General features: G+C 37.6%; 1 long non-coding RNA gene across 1 annotated transcript in view; it reads right to left on the reverse strand.

Moving 5' to 3' along the window:
- Positions 1–10,619: 10,619 nt before the first annotated feature.
- The window catches only part of LOC121480701, a 44,080-nt gene continuing 39,370 nt past the window's right edge, over positions 10,620–15,329 (reverse strand). The window contains exons 3-4 of the long non-coding RNA XR_005985058.1: positions 13,506–13,682; positions 10,620–10,670 (exon numbers count right to left, since the gene is read on the reverse strand). This is a non-coding gene — a long non-coding RNA (uncharacterized LOC121480701). The remainder of the gene's footprint in view (positions 10,671–13,505; positions 13,683–15,329) is intronic.

The following is a 15,329-nucleotide window of genomic DNA, read 5'->3' on the forward strand; positions in this document are numbered from 1 at the left end:
TGCCCCAGGGACACATCTCAGGGAAATGCTCCATTTGAACCAGTATGTTCTGTCCTACTTAAAAGGTGTTTCCAGCAAATCCCTTTACATTTTTTTTCTCACGTAAATAATAAAACACAGGGGACTGTGCGCAAAGGCCACCTGCGACTGCTAAGCCTCCCTCCTTTTAACTGTTAAATATGATGAGATTCAGCACTTCAGAGTGCACGACACATGTACATGAGGATGTTAAATCCTCCCAATAACCCTGTGGATTATTCCTAGTCCCTCTTTATAGACAAAGACACTGAGTGTTGAGATCGTGTAGTTTGGGGCCAGAACTCGGATCAAAATTTCCACCTGCCATAGAGGAAACCCTCTACCTTATGGATAACCCTGGTCACATCAAACACAAATGATCACAATTTAAAAATTAGAACCGGGTTCTTGTCACTGTAGGAAATTCAGTCGCTGAAATCACCCTCCTCCCAACGAAGGAAGAGAGGGCATATGGGAGCCTCGGAGAAGCAAGTTTTGAAGGTGAGAGAAAGCAAAGATCAGAGATAAAACTTGACAAACCTACAAGGAACCAGGGCACAGAAAGAGACAGATTGGAAGCTAAGAAAAACTGGAATAAACCTTCCCAACACGAATGTGATTTGGCAGGGGGGCCTCTGACCCTTTCAGATTCAATCTCTTAAAGTTCTCCTTGTATTTTTCCATTTTGCTGCCTGCTCACCACTCCCTGTCTGAGTCCCTGGTGCTTGATTTTAGTGATTTACCTAAAACTGGCAATGAAAGGTGTTTATGTGCCATGTCATTTGGAATATAAGGAACAGTTGATTATTAGAATTACTAGCGAAGAGAGTCTTGATTGCTGGAGCAGTAAGCCGAGGAGTCCCTGTAGAGAGGTGCCATTTGCAACCACCCAGGCCAGTGGAGCACAATTTGAGGAGGGAGGGGGATTGCCATGAACCTCTCAAGAAAAATAACACTGGATTTGAGTTGTCGGTGAAAAATCAGGAGTGATTTTACTGCAATAATACAACTCAGCCTTGGAATAAACCTGCACAAATTCAAAGTTGCATCCATGAAATAGAATCAGACCATATTGCATTTATTTTCCCAGAGCGAGCGCTAATGAATACAGAACTGGACTTTCATGGTTTAAAATTCTATCAGGACTTTGAAAATGGTAGCAGAACACTTATTGAATTTCAGAGGAACATTTTGGTGTGGCAGGGTGGAGGGGGCCGCCATGATTAATTCTTTAGTAACGTGGAATTCACATAACGAATAAATTCACGTTCGTAGAAAAATGTGGCAAAGTTAGCACTGGGTAGATAAAATTAGAAACTTTTTTTTTTGAAGTTTTAAGAAGATTTTCTTTTTTAAAAATTTTAATTCCAGTATAGTCCATATACAGTGTTATATTAGTTTCAGGTATAACACATAGTGATTCCACAATTTAGAGACTTTTTGAAAAGTTGGATATGTATGTCTGAATATTATCATCAATTAGAGGGTAAATGCTGGATGTTAACAAAATTTTAAATTTTAAAAAAAATTTTAATGCAATATTTGAGCTGAAATTTCTACAATTGTTTCCCCCCCCCCAAAAAAAATATCTTTTTTGAAAACAAGTTATGGCAACAAAAAGAATATTCATAAACACATAACAAACTGTCCTGGAAATGCAAGGTTTCTAAAATTTTAAAAATTTCTTGGGATGCCTGGGTGGCTCTGCAGTTGAGCATCTGCCTTCAGCTCAGGGTGTGATCCCAGAACGCCTGGATCAAGTCCCACATCGGGCTCCCTGCGTGGAGCCTGCTTCTCCGTTTGCCTATGTCTCTGACTCTCTCTGTGTCTCTCATGAATAAATAAAATCTTTAAAAAATTTTTCTCACCATAAAATAACAAACCACTAGAAAAATGAAGCAGTCAGGACTCCCTTGTTTAACCATCCATAGTTTCAGCTTCAATATTTTATCCAAAACCTGACTATGCTATTGCTGCCTCCCCTCAGTGACCTTTAACCCTGACCTTGGCACCCATCTAGGCAAAGGGCTAGCAAAACAACATATACATGGCTTGGTGCTCAAAAAAATGTGTTGGCTAGTAGATCTAATTGTCTTTTCTTTTTTTTTAATCACAAGAAAATAAAATTAAGATTATAGAGCAACTAGAAGTCTTGGATTTAGGTTGAAACATTGCTCAGCTGTTCAGTTTTTTTTTTTGTTTTTTTTTTTTATCTCATATCTGCATGTCAGCATGATGTTCTGATCTATGATCTGATTACAGATGTTTGGAGAAGCCAAACTATGTTATGACTCCCTTTGCCATTATCGTTTACTTGTTCTCTAATAATATTAAACTAGCTGTCTAATTTATCATGATGATTATTAAGATCAGCATGATTTTTAATGGTTTCAAGCTTCACGTGGTTAAGGATCACAGCGCATGTCATTTTTAGGCACTTATTGAGCAGAAGGCCAGGTAGAACAAGTACTATTTGCACAGCAGATTAGAGCATGCAAAACCTTTCCATGCTCTTCTTTGGCCCTCGTATCAACCCTGAGAGACAGGTAGGGCAAGTACCATCAGTGGCCTTTTCCAGGACAGGAAAGTAAGAGATTCATTGACTTGTCCAACGTCACAGAGCTTATAAATATCAGAATCCAAATGTAAGTTATCAATGCGTTGTCCCTTTCATCTCTGGAAGTTTCATTGTTAAATAAATGTTTAGGATTCCAAGTGATGAAGTCCTCAGAATTCTAGGAACTCAAGGTTTTATTGTTTTCACATTGAAATATTTTGATTTTATATTTCACGGCAATGTTAATCCTTATTGATGGTTCACTTGGTACTCCGTAGGCCTTTTGTGTAGCTGTTTGACGACATTGTTTTATCACCTTCCCTGAGCTGTCAAACAGCCTGCAGATGCATTCCTTGCCATGTACATGCATGAATGGTTGAATAGATTCTGTTTACCAAGGAAGCTAAATAATGAAATGTGACATACAAAGAAGGTCAAAGATAACCAAACCAAATTATCTTGCACTGCTTTGCAGCCTGTTGATTCTGTTCATTTTAACAGTTTTACAACATAAATGTACAATATAAACATCATGATGAACCAACATTATACTCAGCAACATCAGCTCACTTTACAAACTGGTTTGCTTGCATTCCTTCAAATGATAGCTACTGGAAAGTTGTCAGTCTAGGGGTGGAGTCCAAAAGAAGGACAAGGAGGAGAATGACATGAAGGAATATATGAGGGTGGAGAGGGTATTAAATCTCCAAGTTCTGGTTTCTCTTAGTGTCCTGGAACTCAAAGGTGATGGGTGTCAGTTCATCCCAAGTTACACAGTATGCAATTTCTTTGTATGAGCCTCTCAAAGCCTCAAGAAACACAGAATTCCTTCAGTGGGCTTAGCTTTTCAATTTCTGAGCTCAGCAATAAATTGTTATAAGTTTAAGAACTTTTCAAATATTATATAAGACTCCTATTAAAATTATAGTCAATTATCCCAGGCAGTAATTTCCATATTCAATGAGAAACATATTTATTTTAAGATATCTACCAATTATTTGACACTTCTCTGAGTTTTCTTTTCTATACTCAATTTGCAGAGTTGAGTATATCAGATATATATTTCCAAAAGCATTAGATAAATATATTTTACCTGCAGATGCTTACCATAATACCACAGTATTTCTCTATGTTTGTGGAGGGGTATTTTTGTCTTCTGGGTTTTTGGGGTTTTTATTGCTTAGAAATGGCTACCTTGTTGAAACAGCAGACCAGCTCCTGGATCCACTGAAAATAAAATTAACATCACACTTTACTAGGACAGTGAATCATTAAAATGTAGTCCCATGAAGACAAACTGAAGAGTGCTTGTGTTAAATAAATAGCCAAATTAGGTAAAATGTCTACAATACCCAAAAGTTGAGTTCAGCTTTCTCCTCCATGGCTCAGAAGGTGGGTGGAGATATTTTCTGACAACTCAGGCAACTGAGCAGAGAGCAGATTACCAACCAGAAGAGGAGTTGCCCCACCATCACACAATGCATAGACTTGATGGCATGAGGCCAGAGAGTAAGTTGGGAAGCCTGGCTGTCACCTGAACATACTTGCGATCATCTCTTTCTGAACTCACATAATAATTCACCTGCACTCTCTTATGGCACTTTGGCTTTCTGCTTTTTATTAAAGTGATTCATAAACACATTTTAGGTCTCCTACTGGATTGCAAGAGCCTTGAAGGCAATACCCATGACTGGTTCATATTTGTGTCCCCACCACCAAGTTCAATGTCTTGCCCCCAATTTGTGATGATTAAATATTTGCTGGCCAATTGAAACCTCACATAAAGAGCTTGGATTTTCTCTTCCAGGGCCTTTCCTGGGTGCTTACTTTGATCAGTGGAAAGGGGGAAGAATGAAGCAAGAACACTTATGAATGAATGATGTAAATACCTTTAGATAAGATAAGCTGTATCTACATTTGTCCACTCTTGACTTTCCCCTTTCCTTTTTGAGGAGAGAATGAGGACAAGAAGGTCTCTTCTCTCAAGATCTAGGTTACTCCCTGACATCAAGAAAGCCAAGAGTCCTCAGTGAACAAAAGGGGATGGATATACATTTCCCAGAAGACCTATATGATTAACAGACAGTGACTTAGGCAATATTAAGTATAGAGCTTCTTTCATTTCTGTTATGAATCTACCAAAATAGAGTTTCATGTTTTATCCATTTGGTTTCCTCATAATTGTAGACACAAAGGGTGAAATTCTGATATTTAATGCATGCTCACAGTTGCTATTAAATTAATCGGGAGCTGTGTTTGTGCATTCAACAACTAAATTTGCTGCCATAGAATATTTCTTGACTTGATGCTACATTTGTACGTGGCTTAAATATTGTTCAAGAAGTACAAATGAGTCCAATACAAAAAAAATCAAGAAAGGGAAACGAAAGATGTAAATCTTTCATCAAGTATTTTAAAAACAAATATATATAACCCAGTCACAGACTAAGCTAAACATGCCTTTTGTTTTTCATTGTCCTTATACACTATGCAATCTTTCTTAAATAATGCTGTTAAGAATACAGGACTTATAGAATCTTCTGACAAAACTCACTTTAGGTTAGAAACAGCAAATACCTCTTTCACCATACTCATACTTGACAGATATTGCTTATTAGTCTTTTCTGCTGAACCTGAGAATCCTTCCATTAAAACTATATAAATGGGGACAGCTGGGTAGCTCAGTGGTTGAGCGCTCAGGTCATGATCCTGGGATCCTGGGATCAAGTCCTGCATCAAGCTCCCTGCAGGGAGCCTGCTTCTCCCTCTGCCTCTCTCTGTGTTTCTCATGAATAAATAAATAAAATCTCTTTTTTAAAATAAGGTAAACTATTTAAATATTTATTTTAGTGGTAAAAAAAAAACCTACTTACCATCTTTGCTCTAGACCAGTTCTTAGCCTTTTGAATCAGAAACACATGAAAATTCAAGAAAAAAAAATCTACCTACCCAGAAAAAAGTCACATATGGCAAAAAACTATTTTTATACTATTGTTTTAGTTTGGGTACTCCTTAAGCATATCTATTAATATTCATGAGGTCTATCAACTCATGGGAACAATCTCTGTTCTAGACCATGTATTTTCTAAAAAAATTTCAGGAAATAATGGAAAGACTTCATCATGAAAATGAGTATTTGATTTCTCATTTTTCTCCTTAAATTCCCTCTCTTTCCTTCCCCCCAATATGAATATCTATATATATCTAAGATTTATAGCAGTTTATTTTTCTCCAAGTGGTGACCAGCCAAAGAATGAGTCAAACTTTCCACAAGTAGGTAGGAGTATCTTAGCATTGATATTCTCTGAGGCACCTCCTACAGAGACTCATCAGGGGTAGAGAAAATGATGTGGGTGGACAACACAGCAATCTGTGATATGAGAATGGCAACTGCGGGTGACCAGGTACATACCTTTCATTGATATCAAAGATCATATTTGTAACTGTTCTTTAATTGCTATTAACCTTTTTTCTTTAAAAATGCAAAGGAAGTGTTATGCTGAATTCAGATTTAACATTTAAAAGTATCACAAATTCTGTCTTCACCTTGAGACTTTCATAAGACTTCAAACTATGTTCTTGATACAGAGGTGCTAATTAACCCATTGGTATTTTATAGGCTAACAGGCAAGCTTAGGATCTATAGAAAGCAGACATAACACTGTTAAACTATTATAGTGTTATTAGTACGTAACCTCTGCCCAGTGGCTCAGTCATAGCAGTGCTTTCCCTCATTACTAGTTTCTTGACCATAATGTTCTATTCATTTCCTCTGTATTAAATTTCATATGTCTTGCAATACTAAGTTCTTAGGTTCATATTAAAGTTTTTAATGGATAATTAAAGTTTTTAATATGAGCCCTTTAAATGTTGGGACACCTGAGTGACTCAGTCAGTTAACTGTTGGACTCCTGGTTTTGGCTCAGGCCATGATCTCAAGGTCCTGAGTTCAAATCTTGCATAGGCCCAGTGCTCAGACTCAGCACAGAGTCTGCTTATCCCTATCCCTTCTCAACCTCTTCCTTCACTCACCTGCAGGTGCTCTCTCCTCTATCTCAAACAAACAAACAAATAAATAAAACCTTTAAAACAAACAAAAACCTTTGACACTGTTTTTCCTGGGGGCATTCTAGAAAATATTTAGCCATAGGTTGTATATTCTACATTCCTTTCTTCTTTAATATTTTTCTTTCTCCCTCCTTATTCCCATTCTTTTGGTAAACTCTCATTCTATTCTAAGATTATCTCTTTTGAATCATATGGTCTTTTACCAAAGCAATATAAATGACAATGCAGCAGGACAAAATTACCATAATTACTTAGGAGGAGATTGTCTCTCAACCTCCAGTCAGTCTCCTGTGATCTCTTCTACCCTGTTGAAGTTGCCTCTATTGCCTCACTAGGTGTCCACGAGCATTCAAAATACCCTGATATGCTGGGAGAACTAAATATCCTCCTGGAAAGGACTGAACAATTCCAGCATCCCTACTTTATTCAATAAGCATTAAGCAAAGCCTCCATTTGTCAGAGAAATGTTGGCAAAGAGCTGCTAAGAGTTTTTAAAAGGCAAGTTCTTTTTTTGTTTGCCTGTAGGAATATTGTGAATCATGATAAAGATCTTAGTAGGTTTATGAGATTTCAAGAAACCAGAAAGGAATATAGGGGGAAGCAAATTGTTGCCTAACTTCCAACTTGACACCAACAACAGGGGATCAAAGCCAGGACCACGACTTTGCAAAGAGTAAGGAATTGGGTTAGAGGGCCAGGAGAACCATGTGCTACCTTTCTAAAAAGGCTGCTGTTCTGCTCTTCTTTTCTCCTTTACCAGAAGCTCTTCTACCTTCACATCTGAGTCATTTAGGAAAAATATAAATCAAAGGAGACTCTTCAGTAAAAAGTACTCCTACTTGAGGGATATAAGAAGTTCACCCATAACTGGTCTCCCACTTGACACTTTAGTGGCAGGGGCAAAAGATGATCCCATATCCATGCACTGCCTCATGTGTGGGAATACACATCTAAAGAAGTCCCACTTTCTTGAAGGAATAATGCCTAGAATGGGGAAGAGCATGTTTTTTGCAGGGAGAAAAACATTTAGCATGGAGTTAAATGTGGAGAAATAAAATTCTGTGAAAACCAACCCTTTTACCCATTGAATCACTTGGCACTTGTTTCCTAAGTGAAAAGATAGATAGAGCTGAGAACATAAGAGTCAGTTAAGTTTATAAATAGATTTTGGAACTCAGAGCAAAAACAGTAGTTTTGAAATCCATGGTGTTTTTGATTTGCAAGTATCAACCTTTTGTAAATATAAGGTGTTTGAGTACCAAAAGCTTGACTTTAAACAGAAAGAGCCCAAATCCTGAAGGACCCATAAACAAGGGCTGAAAAAATAGTTGCCCCTTCAGTTTTTAAAACTTTCCAGGAGGAATAGATTTCTGGGTTAGTGAGGAGAACATTCAGGAGAGGAACGAAATTAAGTGAACTAACTCTTAATGATTCTCTGATAAAGAGGGCCCTGCCCTTGAGCCCCTGAAACGAGCTGAGCCTAGGGTATGGAAACAACGGGAAAGACAGATGAGTTTGGTGGTATCCCAAAATAGAGAAGATACATGCCTCCCTTCCCAAAGTATAGCCTAGAGAAGCTTCAGATTTCATGAAGGAGGCTCCATCCAACATGGCACCAGAACAGTAAGATGGCTTCTGCTGACTAAGCCATCTAGACAAATGAGTCTACAAGCAGGCTAGCAAAGTCATAGGCACCTTACGGCGTTTGAAGTAAGACAATTCCCAAGCCCTTGAAGAGGAAGAAGTACACAAGGTTGGGAGTGGGTCTTGCAGTTTGAAGAGGAAACTTTGGATCTGGAATACAGGAATGGTGCACATCAGGAGAAGATGCCAAAAACCAAGAACGAATACCATGTGGCATTGGCCAAAGTAGACAGAAAGCACTCAAGGAGCAGACCCACCCTCTTCACTAATGCTATATGTTATGATCCTACTGTAAACTCCCCAGAACTTAAACATAATTCAAAAAGGAGAAGCAAGGAAAACTTAACTTGATTGAGTGTATAACCAGATCAGTCACTACTTTGACCAAGTTTCCCTTGGATGTGAACAAATTTAGTTTTCTGCTATCTGATGGAAATGGCATCTCTCTCTCTCTCTCTCTCTCTCTCTCTCTCACACACACACACACAGACACACACAGATTTTTTTTAAATTACGTTAAGAAATTTGAAGTTGAATTTTATTTTATTTTTTTTTGAAGTTGAATTTTAGAAGTTCAAATTATCCCCTATGAAATTTCCACAAATTACAATGTGACTTCTAATTCCAATTACATTTCAATCCAGGGCTTACTTTCAGATTATTTTTTTTTCTTTTCTGTATTTCCATACTTATAATCATGCTTGCAATTTTTTGGTTTAGTTTCCTGAATATTCTCCTGAACATATCCATTGTGTGAAGATTTCACTCATTAAATTTTATGATATTGCTCCAAACTAAAAGAGCTATCCAGTGCCTTGCAATTTTGGTTTAGAATTTTTTGAGTAAAAATGCCATTAGATGCTGAACTAATATGCCTTGTATATGTGCAAAAAAAAAGAGGGGCAAGGAACAGCTGGCCTACTCTTCCCCAGCAAGCTTAAGGAGAGGAACCACCATGGTTCGTTTGTTTCTTAAACCTTACTTCAGTGCTTACAACAATAAAATTGCATGTTATAGATGCTCAATTAATTGTTATGTGTGTAATTGAATTGAAAGAAATAGAATTTAAGTAAATTGGCGTAAAAATGGCTTTCACTGCTGTTTATACATTGGCATACAATAATAGTACTTGTAATTTACCTACTCCATGCTCACTAAATGAGTAGAAGAGTAAATGACCAAGTGCAGATATGTGAGGAGGTAAGCATAAATAAATACTAGTCCTAACTGCAGTGTTTTGGGAAGGCTTTGCTTGACTCAGAACAACCTGTCAATAGCTTCTATATTCTAACTATAGGATTGGTTCCTTAAAATTCTTTCAACCCCTAATCCCTCAAATCTTGCTGAGTCTCCTGAGATCTTAACCCTCATATACATTGTTGTAAGAAAAGAGAGCACAGCCTTTGGAGCCCCTATATTTAAGACCTGCTCCAATAATAGTATGACCTCTAGAAAGTTGTTACTCAATCTCTTTAAGCTTTATATTCTTTATTGATAAAACAGGGATAATATTACTACATTCATCAGGTTGCTGTAGATACTGACTTTGATTTAAACAATTTAAATGCTTAGCACTTTCATTTGTAACGTGCGTGGCAGGGCAGACCTTCAACAGCTGGTAGCTCTTGATGATATCATTACATGAAAATGCAACGATCGGATGCTATTCTATAAATACCATGGGAATGAAAATTTTTAGTTATCTGCTCTTTCTTGAATATTTGATGTGAAACAAGGGCATCTTTCTTCTAAGTTATATTATACTGTATTGTGTGTATCTACCATATACAATATATTGTGGCTAAAAGTGACAGATTTGTATTCCAAAGAGTTATCAAGGCATCCCCAAAGGTATTTAAAAATCATTATTTATTATAGGGTCATCAAACAGAGTCATTCATTCAATACACCTCTGTCCATCTCTGGGCCATATTGGGCATTGCAAGCAAGCAGTTTAAAAACTAAGTAAAAAGCACAGCAGCAACATGTAAGCATAAGGCTCAACCAAGGGTGGGGATCTTCTAAATAGGTCACTCCCCTAGCTGGTTTAGGAAATATACAAGAAACAAAACACGAGGGCTTTGATTCTACCGAACTCCCTTTAATACCCATTCAGTTCCAAATACATTATGGACATCTAAGAAACACATGAAGAAATATTAAAGAGTCAGACATACTGCTTTATCACTGATTATTTAGGACTGCATTATTCAGGGCAGCCCAGGCGGCTCAGTGGTTTAGCACTGCTTTCAGCCTAGGGTGTGATCCTGGAGGCCTGGGATCGAGTCCCACGTCGGGTTCCCTGCATGGAGCCTGCTTCTCCCTCTGCCTGTGTCTCTGCCTCTCTCTCTGTGTGTGTCTCTCATGAATGAATACATAAAATCTTAAAAAAAAAAAAAAAGAAATGCATATTCATTTTTGTATCTCTTTTTTGTGGAAGTGATGAAAACCATGTAAAGCATTGTATCAATATGAAGCATTATTATTTTTACTATTTCATGAAATTCAGCAATCTATATGCACATGCCAGGGGCCACGAATGTTTTTATAATCCAGAAACAGCCACAGATGCTATTATTGCCAGCTTCTTTGAATACATGTCTCTGAGGGTGGCCTCATTTCTTAAATGTAGCAGCTACATCACAGCAAAGAAACTATATGAAAAGTGAAACTCATTCAGTCTTACAGATGTTCATGTTAATGTGACACCAAACAATGGATTGATTAACTGAACCTCTCCTTTGTATTTGAATTTTTGTGTATCGTGTATCACAGGTTTAAATTCAATCTAGCAGTTGTACCATCAGCACTTCTGTGAATTTAAGGTTGTCCATATACAGTGAAATTGTAGTACACATCTCTATCATAATTTGGTTAGATGCTTCTTGAGAGTATAAAGATCACGATCTATTGAAATTGTTTTTTTTTTTTTTTTTATTTTCTGAGTAAACTGGCATGTCTCTTTGGGTTGATATCTTTACCACTGATCAGGGAATTCAAACAAGAAATTGATTCATCCTTGACACCTCTTTTTGCCACACTTCCTGGAGTGCTTTTGGGTTCCATCTCCATTTTAATTGTTCTACTTTAAAATCTTGAGATCTCTACCTTGGATTTGCTTTGGTTTTGTAATTTTAAAAGGCAGTTCATTAGAACATTTAAAAGTATGATCTCTGCAGTTAGACCAATGAGTTCAAACCTGATCCCACCCTTTTTCTTTTTTTTCTTTTCTTTTTTTTTTTTTTTTTGCTATGTAACCTGTATAGCTCCCTTATCTATAATATACGGTTAATAATGTGACCTACCTCTTGGGATTGTCTTGAGTAGTTAACATGTGGGAAACTTAGAATGTACCTAGCACAAGTACATTTATTACCATGCAAGTGTTAGCCATCAATTCCTCTTTTGTTGTCATCCTCCTCCCAAATGCAATTATCTTTCCAAAATAAATGCCATCATGCTCTTCAGCTCAGAAACCTGTGCAGCCTCCTTCCTATAAATAAATACCATTTGAACCTTTCACCTTCTTGTCCCAGCATGAGATTCCAGCCTTCTCCTGGCACATTCTATTGCGCTTCAACCACACTGGACTTTGCCATATTTTACATACCTGTGTACTTCAGGTCTCCTAGCTTTGCTCCTAGCATTCTCTTTGATTAAAATACCCTTTCTTATACTCTACCCAGTTGTAACCTGTGCTTCTTTCAAGACCCAATTCAAATGCAAGTTCTTAGGGAAATCATTCCTGAAACAATGTAAGCAGGAATCATTCCTACGTGTGTTCTTCCACATGTCTGACACCAGCGTATGACTCATCATATTATCAGATATTACCATTACTTGCTCATGAAATTGTTTTCTTTTTCTTTTTCTTTTTTGGAGGAGAAGGGCAGAAGGAGTAGGAGAGTAGGAAAGAGAGATCTTAAGCAGGCTCCATGCACAGCACAGGGCCCTATCCAGGGCTCGATCTCAAGCCTGGATTCTTAAACACTACACCATTTCACTTCTCACCTCCTCCCATTCCCTGTCTCATAACACTGTGCTTCAACCCCACATCGTTCTGTCCCTTGAACGTATTATAAGCTAATTTCTACTCCCAAGGATTTGTGCCTGCTGTTCCCTCTCTAGAGTATCCTTCTCCAGGCATTCAAATGGTTAACTCCTTCTCATTGCTCAGGGCTCAGTTTATCATATGCACTGATGGTTGTCTATCCAAATCTATCCTCTCTTTTTTCATTAATTTCTTAGTTGTTTAGCTTTCCTGGTCATTCTTGTACTTAATAAAAGTGACTCAAATCCCAGTACCAGGAGCTGAATCTTAATTAGTCTAAGTTCTAAACTCTAGCCAGTCCTGTTAATTTCATTTCCCATGCAGGTGATACAATTTGGGTCAATAGATGTGATGTGAAGTTCACTGGGAACAGAGAGTTCTTGCTGATGTGTATATGTGTGTGTGTGTGTGTGTGTGTGTGTGAGAGAGAGAGAGAGAGAGAGAGAGAGAGAGAGAATGAGAGAGAGAGAGAGAGAGACAGAAGAGAGTTAGCTATGGAAAGAAGCTGTCATTTTTACCTATAGACTTTGCCTAAGGTGCATGAGGATGGAATGTCTAGAAGTGATGCAACCATCTCACAAGCAAGGAGGTATCTAATCCACATGCTAATATAGGCATGTAAATTTCAAATCAAGAGTTGGATGCTTAGAGGACTGAGCCACCCAGGTGCCCTTATTTTGTTTTTCCAGGTGCCCTTATGAAGCTGTTTTCGCCCGGAGGTTTGTGTTTCTTGAAGAGAAGGATCATGTCTTAACAATCTTTATATATGGACAGTCTAGCATACTGCCTACAAATTCTAGGAGCTAAATAAATAAGTGAGCATCTGTTGAATGAATAATAATCCCTCATCAGAAATTCACTTCTCTCTTTCACAAGATTCCAAGTGGAATCCTAATTTCTTCAAAAAACCTTCCCATCAAAAAACAAAAATACATAAAAAAAAACAAATCCAAAAGCCTTCCCAACTGACTCAGCTCAAATATCCCCCACTTTGAACTCTACTCTCCATTTGATCTGTCATTCATCTGACATTTATAATATATTGCATAGTGGTTTTGTTTTCTTTTCTTCATAGATCTATCACTCAGATGTCAGCTAGAGCCTTTCTTCCCATTAAGATCTATCCCAATGTGTCTCAGACCCCTCTCCTGACAGTCCTTAACATACCACAAAATTCTGGTGAATTCCTGGGGGTGGATTTTATGCTTATATTCATCTCTGGCTCTGAACCCTTTCTTCTATGCAATTAATTCAGTGTGTGAATCATCTTCCTCTCCTTTCTTTGTTGTTCCTATTCTGCCCTTGGACAATCCAGATGTGGAAATCAGCTCCTTTCCCTGATGTCTGCAAAACAAAACCAAACAATGATAGGCAAATAAATCCCATTCATATAAGATTTTATGTAAATAATAGATTTAATCAAATTAATTTGATTTGTGCATGCTTGTGTGAGTGCATGCAATGGCACAGGGATGTATACATGCTATGTACATATATTCTACAAGGAATGTACATACCTAAGTCACCAATCTTCACTCAGTAGTCCTTACTGAATAAGTGGGGAGACCTAGCAGGGTCTATATCACAATAATCCAAAGAAAGGCAACTAACTTTTCTGTCAGCCTCAATCTCTTCCCCTTCCCTCTGGAACACCTTCTAGAAATTATGTCTTCATTCTGTTTGGTAGAACAATTCAGTGCCCTGTAGTCCCCTATTCTCAGAATAAGTATCGGTCCTACATTTGTATATGCAAATCTATCAAGGTGCTCAGCCAAATAAGACGGTTTCTCATTTACTAGAATTTATTCTCCTGAGAAGACTGCTAAGGAGAAAAAGACTGTTTTCACCCCAAATTTGTTTTTCCTCTTTACACATGTATGTTATATGGTGCTAAAAATCCCTTAAAGACTGAGATAATCTTATACTACTTTGATCCCTCAAAATATGTATTGAATCTTTAAAATTAGTAATTCATCAATAAATAGGTATTGAGAAGCTACTACATATAAGATATAAGCAATATAAGCGGTCCTCTCTCTTGCCCTTAAGATGCTCCTAGGAGGACTAGGCAGACATATGAACAAAGAGTAGCTATACAGTGTGCAAACTACCCTAGGACTGCAGTGCAAGCTTGATTTTGTAGGACCACAGAATAGGGAAGGCTCCTCATAGTTCTCAACCTTGTCTCCAACATTTCTGCAGGCCGTTATATGCTCCAAACTAGAACATGATTATCCACAATGGAGATTTCTACTCACCATGAAACCAAAAGGGGAGAACCCCCATTCCCCTTGGAAGTCCAGCAGAATAGGAGTGGGGTAGTACACGGAGAATTTTCAAAAAGACCTGTAAACAACTGTGATTCTGAGAAATCTGCTCAGGGAGTATGCCGTTAGGGATTCACTGATATAAAACTTTTAAGATACAATTAAATTAGAACACAATTTTTCAAAAATGGGTTAATTCCATAAGGTAAGAATGCATGCTTTAAAGTACGAAGCCCCTTAAGCTATATTACACATGGATACTGAAGAATTGAAAAAAGTGAAGAATTGAAACAATTTTCTAAGCGGTCATTAGAGGACGTTTAACTGCTGAATCCAGCAGAAAAGAGGAGAAAAAAGTGGGAATATATACAATCAGTGCACTTGAATTGATGGAGGTCATTCACTGTGGCACTTAGTAGGACTCAGTTTTGTGGGCATCTTCTGACTCCCTTGTGTACACAAAAATTTAAGTAAATGTATGTCTAGTTACTCTTATTAAGGGTATATCTGAGCCTTTCTGTATAAGTTCCAGCAACTAGTAAATGTATCTGCATAGCAATCCCTGTGACATTTGCTTAACTCACTTGCAGAAAGGCATAAACAACTTGCTGCAGGTCTGTTTGTAATGGCAGGATAATGAGGTCTCCAGAGTCCTGAGCTGAAAATGACTCGAGATTTCTCTTTGAGAATATACTTTAGTTGTTGTGAATTGGTTTTGCTTTAT

The sequence above is a fragment of the Vulpes lagopus genome, chromosome 2 (genome assembly GCF_018345385.1).
Source record: "Vulpes lagopus strain Blue_001 chromosome 2, ASM1834538v1, whole genome shotgun sequence".
Classification (NCBI taxonomy): Eukaryota; Metazoa; Chordata; class Mammalia; order Carnivora; family Canidae; genus Vulpes; species Vulpes lagopus.